Source organism: Schistocerca cancellata, chromosome 9, assembly GCF_023864275.1.
Source record: "Schistocerca cancellata isolate TAMUIC-IGC-003103 chromosome 9, iqSchCanc2.1, whole genome shotgun sequence".
NCBI lineage: Eukaryota > Metazoa > Arthropoda > Insecta > Orthoptera > Acrididae > Schistocerca > Schistocerca cancellata.
Window position 1 is genome coordinate 230,308,672 of NC_064634.1, and position 15,093 is coordinate 230,323,764.

The 15,093-nt window shown below is 37.3% G+C and overlaps 1 pseudogene; it reads right to left on the reverse strand.

Annotated features, from left to right (window-relative positions):
- Positions 1–415: 415 nt before the first annotated feature.
- LOC126101305 (putative nuclease HARBI1) lies at positions 416–1,151 on the reverse strand (annotated as a pseudogene).
- Between the last annotated feature and the right edge of the window lie 13,942 nt (positions 1,152–15,093).

Here is a 15,093-nt window from a genome sequence, read left to right on the forward strand (position 1 = left end):
GTTGCAAGAGACCAGTCAGGTCGAAGAAGATGGAAACGGCAGATAGTGATATTGTCTGTGACAGCAAGACAGTTGGGTCCATGAGCCACTGCCAAGACTGATGCAGTAAACTTACAAATGGTGCTCCTCCCTAATCAGCACGAAGAGTCCCAGACGAGTGATGAAGAGCTGTTTATCTTAAAGAAAGAGAGCCTAGAGCTCAAAAGTAACATTCAAAATGAAAAATAGAAAAAAAAATTCTGAATAAAAACATTAATTCCTATAAGAACATTTTATTTTCGTTTACTTCATATAAATTCTATTTTTGATTTCAAAAGAGCATTGAAGTAATTAACAAATATGTCCCTTGTGACATGCTCTCCATTGTCTTGTGTGTCCTGGGGTCATTCACCTGCAATAGAGATACCAATAACGCCTAAAGAACCGGATCGAGTGGTGGCTGTTCCTCATTCATTTCTATTGCCATGTTATATAATGTAGCAATGATGACTGCCTCTGCCCTTTTAGTCTGCAGTCTCATTCCATTAGCTAGCACTGGAAACCGTCTCTTCCACACAAGATATTACCTCTCTACAATGTTTATTGTTCTTATATGTGATTCATTGTAAAGAATCACCGCTTGTGTCCTTGGATTGGTTAATGGAGGAAGAAGATAATTTGACGCTGCGTTATGAGAATCACATGACAAGACATGATTGTCCATTTCACCACGCTCAAGAAGAGCTTTCTGCGTAGAATTATTAAAAATGGTCTGATCATTTGCTGAATGTGGCCACCTACAGCAATGTCCAATATTTTTAGATCACAGCTCGCCACTGTTTGCACATTCAATGAAAATATCCTTTTATTCCCCTATATTCTTCTGCACCTTCACTACCTGGGGGCTTAATTCTACCATGTGCACTATATATGGCATCACAAACTCTGAGAAATGATGCTATTTTAAGGAAATTCTCCTGTACTCTTGCAATTTCCTCTAGCTTGTTGGGAAATTTTATAAATATTGGTGCTAGGTGAGCAATGGACTCTGACGCATTTTTGATAATTCTACTGTGTGTCCCTTTGTCTCTTCCAATGAAGTCTCTGACAGATATTAGGAAATCGCCTGACGCATAATACCTCAGTGTAAACAGCAGTTGGCTCATTGGTAGGACGGAATTATTTTTGAAAGAAAGAAATGAATTTTCGTAACAATTGAGCTTGAATTTTAATACATATTACATTCTAAGTATATGGTGTTTACAGCCTTCTCTGAAACAAAACAACACATTCTTTATATTTTAAACCCATTAAGATATGTCATTAATCCACACAATTTCAATATGTCACAAAGAGCATGGAAATTTGTGGAACAAGTTATTAAGGTGCAGAAGCAGACTCAGCAAACTACTTCTGGTAAAATGTATGAACAACAAATCCAGTCTAGTGACAAACTGACAATCATGAAAACTTGTGATTTTTAGGAAAACCAGATTTCTTTTTCAAAATGCTAATGCTCTTCTACAGCTACTCATCTACTATTCTGAAACAAAGAGTTAGTGTAACTGTCAACAAATTGACTGTATAGGCCTCCTTGCAAATCCAGTTTCTATTTAATGTAAACAGTTATTCAAAATGAACATCTGCATGTCTGCATGTACAGATAAACTGATGGACTGGTTGAGGTATTTTCTTAATTTGGGATTGGATAATTGTGTAATTACAGTGTCGTGTGTAGCATCAATATGTTGAACACTGTTGCACGAGGGTATGAAACACTGCACTGAACCATGTATTGGAAATAATAATCTGTATGGAAATTCAGTGTTGTACCTGTGAATTGCTCAATTTATCTTACATTCACTCTTATTAAGAACCACAAACCCTAGATTTTGGTGGGGGAGGTGGTCCAATACTACATCAAGCCATTAGTTTCAGAAATATGGCACTTCACACAATTTCACTATAAGATAATTCGATTCAAGTCACTTTTAACGAGCTCCACTTTGACAAAGGAACTGAAAATAACTTGATTTCCAAGGGAAAGTTAAAAATATAGCATTCCAAGCACTATTTCCACATGCTACAACTATATATCTTAAATAACTGGTTTCCTGATCTGCCCTTATAAAATACATATGCAGCTATGACTATTATTTGAGAAGCACAGCAGCTATCTGCCGTAGCTTCCTTGTTTTTTTTTAAAATAACTAATATTTCTGTTAATTTTACTGTGTTAAACTTACCTCGAATAAGCGCACATAAGCTACATGTTTTTGGAACTAATGCTGGGTGGTGAACAGTTTTGTTACTTTGAATCATTCAATACAAGACGGAAAACTTTTGTTTACTGCTATTGATGCGGCTGAATGAAGTTGGGACATTAAAGTGCTATCAAACTTTATGTTACATTAAACTATAATTTTAAGCCATCAGTTTCAGAAAAATGGTACCTCACACAATATATTTCAATTTAAGGTACCTTCAATTAGCTAAAATCTAACACAAAGGAGGACACTGATCAGTAATTTGATATTTATGGAAAGTTAAAAACATAGCTTTCCAGGCACTGCCTACAGAAACTAGATTCCTGTCCTGATCTTATAACGTACATATGTAGATATTATCTCATGATAAATATGGGTGGGCTTATGCGGATAGTACTGATATTTGAGAAACACAACAGTGTTCTATGGCTGGGGAAGCAATACCTTAAAGAAAAGAAAGAATGCTAAGATTCCCGTTAAACTTTGCTTGAGTAAGTACAAATAGTTAACAAACTGTAGTGAATAATGATTGGTGGGAGACAATGTTGCCGCTCTGAAACATTAATGGGACAGTGATCCTAATACTTTCACCAAAAGACGGAAAATTGTTCTGACACTGCTATGGTATTTACAAAAAGGTTCATTCTCAATTGGAAACAGAGTGGAACAATATTTTCTGCTTTTGATGTAATGTGGCTGAGTGAAATTAAGACACTGGTGTTTCATCAAAATCATGATGCTTTGGTCAAACTGTAAATGCTGTTAATACAATGGCACCTAAAACTTGTCTGGTTCTTCGATTTGGTTAAGCCTATTATGTCAATGTCTGCTAAATAAACAAAACCGTCCTTTCCACTGCGGCAGTAGTTTTAACACACACCAGATACACAAGACTATTTTGGCATGAATCGTCATTTTAATCTGCGTAACTGACATGAATAACACGACGGAATGCATTAAGTACTGAAAATCCACTTTACAACATATAAACAGCATTATTTTAGAAAGCAGAGAATCAGTCTCACCTGTCCGTCATATGCTCCTGTTTCCCACGCACAAGATTGAAAAGACGACGTACGGTTTCCTTTGACAGGCGAAATCTGCATATAATTTCATAATCGTCGAATTCTTCTAAATAATCGGTGCGGCGTCTTAGTTTCTTCGCCTTCCTCATTCTTGTGAACTATTCCGCCAACATCTCGTCATCGCTGTCAGAATCTCTTAACGTCTCCGCTATCTTGAAAAGTTATTCCACAGTTAAGCTCGCTAACTGGCCGGAAATCGCCGGTTAAGTTATCCCGAGTTTAATCTCTCGTTAGGCGTTATTCTGGATTAGTTCAACGCGTTTTTAGCGCTATTCCGAGACTAGCACTTAACCGGCTACCAAACGGTGATTGTACAACTGGCTCTTAGGAGGACAAACTGATACTGATTGGCACTTTGACTTCGTGGGCATGCCTCTGTAACCAGAAGCCCTTAAGTAGCCTGTACAAGCACGATTTTTAAAATATTTGACAGTGACGTTTAAAGTTAAAATAAAAGGACGTAGCTGGTAATCAAATAGAAAGTGGCAAACAGCCTCCGCTAGCTGTTTATTACATTCATGCACTCTTCGCATCAAGGACTGTTACACTCTTTAGAACACCGTGTTGGATTCTTTTTCTTTTTTTTTTTTTGCGAGTTTTCCCGGCGGCGAAAATATATTATGAAATTAATTTTAATGTCTCCAATACTTCCAGTCGCACTCTAATCTATACTTATCGAGCAGTGGTTCTAAAAAACGTCGTAATAAAGTTGAGAAAATTTTGGCAAACAACTAACCTCTGTTCTCCACGCAGTTTGGTAGCCGTAAACTGAAATCAGTTTATCGGTATCCCACATACCACGCTATTTTTCCATCAGCTGTCGGCGCAGAACAGAATTAAAACAGAATACAAAGTGAAAATTCTGAGAAACAGCTTCAGGAAACATGGAGATGTCTTTCCTTATTACACATCTCTTCTAAATAACGTTTTCACGCAGCGTACAATGCGCAGTTTGATTCACTCGTCATACAAGTGTAATACATGTGTCATATTAAGCGGCAACGCCTTTCCCCATTTTAATGTGTGGCATCTGAGGCTCAGTGACGAGCGAAATAGTTGTCGCCGCAGTTCATATCCGCAGGATATCAGTCCTCGAACAACGCTTGTAATCTTATAAGTAATTTTACAGTTGTTCACTCGAACAGATGGATGGGCGAACTGAGCAGACTTAATTGGGATGAAACACATATATATGCTATGAGAAACTAATAAGGTAAAGCTTTTTGTCTTGTAATAGGGACTATAATAATAACAGCCAGGAGGAAAATCTGAATAAGTACAGGGGACGAATAAGATACAGGCATGAATGAAAATCTAGAATGGCTTTGGATGTCTCAGAAAGTTTGGCCACAGGTAATGTACCGTTTAGAGGCTAGAGATGCTATTAGGTGTGGGAAACAAGCAGATCTAGTTGAAATTTGATGGTTCCGAAACGAATGACAAACAGAAATGGCTGAGTCTTTCGATTTGCAGGGATGTTTTAATAATGGCGTCAGGAGCAGCATCTGTAAACCAACTATCAGTACCATTAGCAAAACCCATTTATCAGTACCGATCCTGCAAGAGGAACAGGAAAAGGCAAAAGAAGGAGATGAAGATAAATTCTCTGACCTGAAAGAGACCTTGAGACGTGTGGATTGGCTCTGCTTCGTGTCTACTGATATCATAGGCTATGCCTCAGAGTCTCGATCTGTAAGTAAGAATGGATAGAATAACGGTTTTCCTTAACATTATTTTCGTCAGGCGAATACATGGTTATAAATACAAAGTCAAATAGGGGTAAAGCTGGAGTAGGTTTAATAATGAATAAAAAAATAGGAATGCGGGTAAGCTACTACAAACAGCATAGTGAACGCATTATTGTGGCCAAGATAGACACGAAGCCCACGCCTACTACAGTACTACAAGTTTATATGGCAACTAACTCTGCAGATGATGAAGAAATTGAAGAAATGTATGACGAAACAAAAGAAATTACTCAGATAATGAAGGGAGAAGAAAATTTAATAGTCATGGGTGACAGGAATTCGGTAGTAGGAAAAGGGAGAGAAGGAAACGTAGTAGGTGAATATGGATTGGGAGTAAGAAATGAAAGAGGAAGCCGCCTGGTAGAATTTTGCACAGAGCACAACTTAATCATAGCTAACACTTGGTTCAAGATCATAAAATAAGGTTCTATACATGGAAGAAGCCGGGAGATACTGATAGATTTCAGATAGATTATATTGGTAAGACAGAGATTTAGAAACCAGATTTTAAATTGTAAGACATTTCCAGGGGCAGATGTGGACTCTGTCCACAATCTGTTGGTTATGAACTGTAGTTTAAAACTGAAGAAACTGCAAAAAGGTGGGAAGTTAAGGAGATGGACACTGGATACACTCACTAAGCCAGTGGTTGCACAGAGTTTCAGGGAGACCGTAAGGGAACAAATGGCAGGAATGGGGGAAACAAATACAGTAGAATAAGAATGGGTAGCTTTGAGGGATGAAGTAGTGAAGGCAGCAGACCATCAAGTAGGTAAAAAGACGAGGGCTAGTAGCAATCCTTGGGTAAAAGAAGAAATATTGAATTTAATTGACGCAAGGAGAAAATATAAAAATGCAGTAAATGAAGCAGACAAAAAGGAATACAAACGTCTCAAAAATGAGATCGACAGGAAGTGCAAAATGGCTAAGCAGGGATGGCAAGAGGACAAATGTAAAGATGTAGAGGCTTATCTCACTAGGGGTAAGATAGATACTGCCTAAAGGGAAAATTATAGAGACCTTTGGAGTAATGAGAACCACTTGTATGAATATTAAGAGCTCTGATGGAAACCCAGTTCTAAGCAAAGAAGGGAAAGCAGAAAGGTGGAAGGAATATATAGAGAGTCTATACAAGGGCGATGAACTTGAGGACAATACTATGGAAATGGATGAGGATGTAGATGAAGATGAAATGGGAGATATGATACTGTGTGAAGAGTTTGACAGAGCACAGAAAGACCTGAGTCGAAACAAGGCCCAGGGAGAAGACAACATTCCATTAGAACTACTGACGGCCTTGGGAGAGCCAGTCCTGACAAAACTCTACCATCAGGTGAGCAAGATGTATGAGACAGGCGAAGTACCCTCAGACTTCAAGAAGAATATAATAATTCCAATTCCAATGAAAGCAGGTGTTGACAGATGTGAAAATTACCGAACTATCAGCTTAATAAGTCACGGCTGCAAAATACTAACGTGAATTCTTTAGAGACGAATGGAAAAACTAGTAGAAGCCGACCTAGGGGAACATCAGTTTGGATTCTGTAGAAATATTGGAACACGTGAGGCAATACTGACCCTGCGACTTATCGTAGAAGCTAGATTAAGGAAAGGCAAACCTACGTTTACAGCATTGGTAGACTTAGAGAAAGCTTTTGACAATATTGACTGGAATACTCTCTTTCAAATTCTGAAGGTGGCAGGGTAAAATATGGGGAGCGAAAAGCTATTTACAATTTGTATAGAAACCAAATGGCAGTTACAAGAGTTGAGGGGCATGATAGGGGTAGCAGTGGTTGGGAAGGGAGTGAGACAGGGTTGTAGCCTACCCTGGATGTTATTTAATTTGTATATTGAGCAAGCAGTGAAGGAAACAAAAGAAAAATTCGGAGTAGGTATTAAAATCCATGGAGAAGAAATAAAAACTTTGAGGTTCGCCGATGACATTGTGATTGTGTCAGAGTCTGCAAAGGACTTGGAAGAGCAGTTGAATGGAATGGATAGTGGTTCAAAATGGTTCAAATGGCTTTGAGCACTATGGGACTTAACATCTGAGGTCATCAGTCCCCTAGAACTTAGAACTGCTTGAACCTAACGAACCTAAGGACATCACACACATCCATGCCCGAGGCAGGATTCGAACCTGCGACCGTAGCCGTCGCCCGGTTCCCGACTGTAGCGCCTAGAACCGCTCGGCCACTTCGGCCGGCTGAATGGATAGTGCCTTGAAAGGAGGATATAAGATGAACATCAACAAAAGCAAAACGAGGATAATGGAATGTAGTCTTATCAAGTCGGGTGATGCTGAGGATATTAGATTAGGAAATGAGACACTTAAAGTAGTAAAGGAGTTTAGCTATTTGGGGAGCAAAATAACTGATGATAGTTGAAATAGAGAGGCTATAAAATATAGTCTGGCAATGGGAAGGAAAGGGTTTCTGAAGAAGAGAAATTTGTTAACATAGAGTATCGATTTAAGGGTCATTAAGTCGTTTCTGAAAGTATTTGTATGGAGTGTAGCAAGGTATGGAAGTGAATCATGGACGATAAATAGTTTATACAAGAAGAGAATAGCAGCTTTCGAAATGTGGTGCTGCAGAAGAATGCTGAAGATTACATGGGTAGATCACATAACTAATGTGGAGGTGTTGAATAGGATTGGGGAGAAGAGAAGTGTGTGGCACAACTTGACTGGAAGAAGGGATCGGTTGGTTGGACATGTTGTGAGGCATCAAGGGATCACCAATTTAGTGTTGGAGGGCAGCGTGGAGGGTAAAAATCGTCGAGGGACACTAAGAGATTAATACATCAAGCAGATTCAGAAGGATGTAAGCTGCAGTAGGTTCTGGGAGATGAAGAAGCTTGCACAGGATAGAGTAGCATGGAGAGCTCCATCAAACCAGTCTCAGGACTGAAGACCACAACAAAAACGAATGAATAATCTATATCGTCTAATCATGGGGCTAAATTTTTGGAGAGGAACTCTGGCAATATTGTGTTCTGGCTATATAATATTACCAGGTGAAACATTTCACCGAATTCGATCATGGCAGGGTGATTTATTAAATAATCTGCTAGAGGACTTCATCTGAGTGAGAATGCTTATGTGTACAGGACCTAGGTTTGGTTATTCTTAGGTTATTTTTCATGGTCGAAAGAAGTATCTGACAATTTAACAGGAATTGCAAATAATCGGGAAGAAGTGGTGTGGGTGTGGTTTGCTGGCAGGGGGGGGGGGGGAGGGGGTCATATGGGGACTCGGAAAGGGTAGTTTTCTTTTTTTAGATTGTCTGATTTTTATTTCATTATAACATTTGCAGTTTTCTTACTAAACCATTATTTAAATCACTTATCAACTGGAAAACATAATATTTACCAATTTTTAATAATATTGTCTTCATTTGTTTAGAACGTTATAAATTTGTATGCATTACTTCAAGATCAAATAATGTCGGTAGCTTTTCGGATAAAAGGGCGTGAGTTGTTGCATTAGAAAGCGAAGCTATGTTGATTTGTTGATTCTACTATGTAAAATAACGAAGTTTCGCTTCATAACATAAACCCATGTGGTTTGTAGAAATTCTGAGAATTTTGTTGGTATGGTAGCCAGTATGTATACAAGAAAATTAATCGATTTTCAGAACTTGACAAAATATTGTTACAAATGTAAATACATGAACTGAATAGAACGCATATCTGATACGAATTTTGAAAGAGTAGGTGATAGGTTGGGGATGTCTCAACACAGCTGAATTTTCAGTCAGTCCACTAACGAAATGGGCGTTTGTTATTCTAAGATCTTGAGTTATGATGACTCAGAAGCATACAGTAGAGTAGCACCCAGGCCTTGTTTGAAGTAACATTATCACAAAACGGAAATGTATGGATCACGTGCAGAAGAGGATGACACCACGTTGAGGAGCTTGAAACTATATTTGAGAAAGATAAACGTTTGGCCTGTAAATTAATAATGGGTAGGCTGGCAGTTAATGATATTGGTGAATTGCAACAATATTATGGGCCACCCATTACGAGTAACACTGATGATTTGTTCAAAATGCGAGAGGAATTATGGTTGCCTTCTTCTGCAAACAGCCAATGGATGACAAACCATAGCCCTTCCTTACCAGATGATGGGTGCACGTAATGGAACACCCAGTACTCAGCTATGTCATGCAGCCAGACACATTCGACCTCAGCAGTGTTCGTGGACGTCATAAAGCCAATAAATTGAAGTTTTGACCTAATAACGCAAAATATATTAAGAAATGATGCAGCTGTGCCAAGTAACAATTACCTTGGACACAGCTATCCCGAATAGCGAAAAGAATGAGATTCATGGAATATGATTAGGAGCATGATAAACAGTTTTGTGTAGGATATCTCTCAACGAGAAAAAATAAATGTTAAAAATATATTAAGGAATATTTGATATGTAAATATAAGCAGCCTTTACTTGCTGCACTCTACTGGATTTCTCCCAGACGAATTTTGGCCTTTTTTATTTTAAGGCAGCTTGAGTGGGGTCTAGAATGACAGATTTTTGTTTTGGTATATGCTGTTTGTAGATTACAAACAGTTCACGTCTCGTTTTTATGGAAATTAGCGATTACTTACCGTCCTTCACGTTTCTGGTTGGCATCTGCGTTCCCTTTTACCTGGTCACATGCTGGAGGTCGCACAATACCTTAATTTACCAAACAGAATCCCGTTTTCATATTCCGAACTTTTCCTTCAACGTACAATAGAATATCAATTCATGAACATACAAAGATTTTATATAAAACCCAGTTACAGATGCAGAAAGTGTATTGACCAGGGAAAATGCAAGAGAAATCTTTTGTGTCAGTATTGGATTAACTAGAGAACTAGTAAAAAAAGGAATACATGATATAATAACAAACATGAAAAAGTAACAACACAAGTACAGAATCAGTAACACTCAGAAAACTTAAGAAAAAATCTTCAAAATGAAAATGTCATAGTTTCAAAAGCAGACAAGTGTAACACATTAATAGTTATAGATAAAGAACAGTACAATGAAGAAAAACACAAGAATTTATTTTAGAAAATCCGCCAACTACAAGCCGAAGGATGCATGTTAATATTTCTGTCTGAAGCTTTCAAAGTACAAGAAAACAAAAACATTAAAAACACTACTCAGCTAATACAATAAGCAAAAAATATAAGAATCACAGGAACAGAAACACTCCTCTCATTTGATATACAGCGTGTTCATCTTCGCTACTTTCAAACACAATTCTTCTAATGAACAAGTGCCCATAACTTTTACGATATGCATTTTAGATGACATGTTTACTGGACTTTTTTTCCTTCATTTTGCTCCTTACTACCATTTCATAAAATATGGAAAGCGAAGAACTTACAGTAGGAGAGATTTGTTTCATGGTAGCGACGATGAAGAGTTGTTCATAGCTCTTAGGGTATGTGTTTCAGCACCTAAGTTTATTTGACCCTTTTGTTTTGAAAGATCATTCCTGTCATATCCGTAAATATTGAGCATCACTTCTGAAAAACCCTGTACAAAATAAACTCCAATTCACTAATGAATTTTATTTACAAGAAGATGGATTAGCAATGGTGTCCCCATGTTCAGGAGACTTGAAACAGTCTTATAAACCGCACTGAACAAATCATTTTCACAAAAATTGCAGCAAAGACATACAACATATTATACTGGTTCAAGAATATGGATGACATTTTCCAGTTAATACTCAAACCATACATAAAAATTGAATAATGGCGTATTGATATCAACAGCGTGAATAGCAATAAAAAATTGAGAATGGGAAGAGATCAGGATAAACAAATTAACTTTCTCGATGTAACAATCAAAAAACAAAACAATAAACATATCTTCGAAATTTTCCATAAATCGACAGCAACTGGCATTATGATTTCTCAATCCTCGAACCCAAACTTTGAAATGCATGCAGCACTTCGACACATGTTCCATAGACGTAATATAGAAAACTACCAAAAAGAACTTGACTTAAAAATGCAGATAGCCAAAAACAATGGTTACCATAGTAACAAAGCTAAACAATAAAATTAAAACTAAAATAAAACCATAAAACAAACATTCACATACAACAACAGAACAAAACACAATCACCAACTTTCAGTACCATAATACCTACACAGAAGAATCTGGAAAATGTAGGAGAGAGCAGAAGATTGTACACAATGACATACAAATACAAACTTACACATGAAATAACCAACATTTTCAAAACACAGTGCACAAACATAGCATACACAAAAGACAAATCTGTCCTAAACTATGCTACAAAACTGATAAGAAACAGACATATACCAGGCAGCAGAAAAATATCAATAACAATGTAACATTTGTGATGGCAGATACAAGGGACAAAGAGGCAGAACATTTTATATTAGTTACAAAGAACACCTGAGAACGTGGAAACATGGGACAAACCACTTCTCATTTGCAGAATATCTAAGAAAACACAATCACAAACCAACCACGACAGAAGAAGACCTGAATCTAATTAGAATCAACAAGAAAATTACCACACACAGAAAACTAAACCAAATAAGAAAACTTTATTGAATGGGAAAGTACACATTTCAAACAACTCACTGTTTACACTAACAGATAAAATAACAGAGTAACACCCCAACAGAGAAGTATCATGATAATAATGATATTAATAATAGTAGTAGCACATTAACCCTTTTCACTCACTTGTCCAGGAACCCTTCTACAAAATATTTAAACCAAAACTCAAATCGGTTGAATACTAAAACTTTCGAACTACTCTCTGACAACGATTACATGGAAACATGTACATAAAAAAACCTAGCAGGATGAGACATTTAATGAACTCACAGTAGCTACGAACTTAAATCAATTTTCGATCAAATACCTACAACTTGTGACAACAATAATAGCTAGTCTCAACAATGAGGGCAAAAAATATGAACATTGTGAAGAAAAATTTTCAGAAGATGAGAAAGTGCTTACGTTTCGTAAGTGAAAATATAGTACGACCACCAACTCGTGGCCAGCTAAGAGGAAACGCAGATAAAAAAAATATATCTGTGCTTGCTGCGGACTATGGCCACGCAAACAAATCAGATATATTAAGTAAGTTTTAGTCGTTTTCAACTTCAGAAGGTGTTTCAGAAAATGTACATTTTCAGTTGAATTATTTCCCAAATCTCAGGAACGACTTAGAGTATGCAAATTTTAAGGGCGTTGGAACATAGTGAACTGAATCTAAGAAATTACAAAAAAAAAAAAGACACTGGTAAGTATGGCGTAGTTTAAATTATTTTTTAGAAAGTACAAAAAATTATAAAAAAATTTATAGCTATGGATAACAAAATGTATTTCCCAGTGCAATTATTTTTGTTCAGTACACAAAGAACATAACGTGTAACGTATTCTAAGAGGTCCATATCCATTGTTAAAGTGGTGTGTGAGTTACAGGGGACCCAAGTAACAAAATATTTTCGACAATAGGCATTCCATCACTCCTTTACTAATGAGTTACCTTTACTTAGAGTACTCGAATGCACCAAGTCGAGAAATCGACTGTTCGTCTTTCCCACTACCTTTCCTTCGCGGTCGTTCCATTACATATCGCTCTGCAGCGCTGCGCCTAGATATTTAATGGACGTGACTGTGTCAAGCATAGCACAGATAGTACTGAACTTGAACATTACGTGAGTAATTTGCGTTAACCACTAACTACACAGGGGCTCACAAGCAGTTCAAAAAACCGAGATTGGGAGAATATTCACTCCTTCATTGATATGGTAAGATCGATATGGTTCAATGCTTCTCGAACAATGTGACCAAAATGTGCTGGAACCTATCACACACGTACAGTTTTGTTTGCAGACAGAGTGTTCTGCAAAACATCCTTCTTGTAGCGCTTGCTGATGTACTGAGAGAACACGATAGCCAGCAAATACTTTATTTCAGCCGTGAACACGAACAGACCTCTAGTCTAAATGGTACCACGAACTTCATCCGTTCCTAAATACTCGTTGTGCCAATATACTGTATGCAGCAATCATACTTGTCTGCTCAGGACATGAATGTCATGTTAAGATACAGATTATCTGTTAACTCGCATCTAGTAAAACCGAGTAAAGTTCAAAACTAACCACAAATGTAAACTCGATACATATCTACACAGAAACCCTATGCCACTGGTAAACATGAGTGGATCAGCATTTGTATAAACAGCACATATATAATTGTGATAAATGCGTGCTTTAAAAAACTTACATTTGTATTTGAAAATAGACGATGCTAATATTGGTAAGAGTTCTGCTTTCTTTTACTCAATATTTTAAAAGCTGAGCAGGATACATACACCGGCAGCGTCTTCTAAAACGAAAGGCAGGAGTATCATATCTCTTCCTGCGAACGATACGTCAGTCACTGAAACCTCTCCTTCTAAATGCAGAGAATAATGACGTTTATGAAGTTCTGAGTAAGAAATGGACACCAGATGCTTCACCTTAGATCCTGCGTTTTTGTTTCATCAAGTGAGGTCTAATTTATAGTAACTATTGCATTCCTTCGGTCACAAATGTGTCTTATAAGTTCTGAAATGTAGATTAAGCACTTTACGACCGTTGTAGAGAGATAATTTCAGTTCGATTTACGTATTAAGTAGGAGACATTCAGGTAAAGCATTGTTGATGCACAATATTTATGCTGAATGTTAGTCCATTGACCTTCATATATGGCATGTAAAGGTACAGAAAGTGACAGTACCAAGGATTTGAAAACTTTAGTTGCCGGCTGTGAGAGTGAAGGGGAAGGGCAGTACAAATATACTACTGAGAATTTATGGCTGGTGCGTGGGTAACTACTTCCAGTGAAGTGACTGATATTCAGAGTAGATGCCTTTCGTGTGACCAAGCAAACAGGTTAGGAACTATAAAGTCTCGCACATTTGTAAAAACTTCTCTCCACCACGTTTTGTATACACGTTGTCCAATCTGTCTTCTTTCTACACGCACTGCACTGTGTAGCTTGTTACAGACCTCTTCATGTATCCGCTGTGTTCCTCCCGTCTATCTGGTGTCAGTCACAATGGTCTTCAGCTCCTCGTCTGATATCTTCATATCATTTCTTCTATAGATCAGGATGTATTCACTTATATCTCATACTTGTAAACTTGTAACATCGCCCACACTTCTGCCTGTAGGCCTGTACTCTTCTATCTCTCTCTCCTTATTTTACTTGCCGTTTCCTTGAACAAAAAAAAAAAAAAGAAACAAACTTTATTTCTGCCGTATGCAACCTTCTTCCTTTCGTTACAGTGAGGACGTCTCTGAAAAGGGCATAGTTCGAAAAATCAGTTTATAACACTAGCTTGTTATACGTCACTCTTCCCTACCTACCGAACATTAAGTTCTGTTATGGGAAAAGCCACGTGTAACACTAACCTGCTGTGCAACAAGCTAATGTTAACCTCTGAGAGGAGTTGGGAATTTTGAGTGCTTGTGTATCTAATGGATAAAGGTATCAGACTTTAATAATGAAGATATTGCAATTAATAGAAAACTAAACAGGCTTTAACTTTGGGGTTAATGAAAATAGGGAAATTCATATACGAATGAAACAATAAATTGTAGCGAGCCTAATTACATGAATTTGGAAACATATGTTTAAGAAAATTTAATGTTAGCTATTGAAGTTAATTTTATTAATATTTAACTTTGCATAGCAAACAGGATACAAGCAGACACAGGGTACTCTAAGCTGTAGGTGGGAGCAGTTACCAATGATGCACAAACTAGTAATCATGGAAAGCAAAAATTGTACCAAACGTATAATAATGACAGTTACACTCACGATCATTAACTGATTCAATACTGAAAAGTTACTGCAAGAAATGCAGAACTAAAATTGGCCAGGAGGGGCTTCTGACTGAACTATCATGTAACAACCACTAATAAAAAAAACAAATAATATCACAATTACACTGTTTGTAATCCCATTTA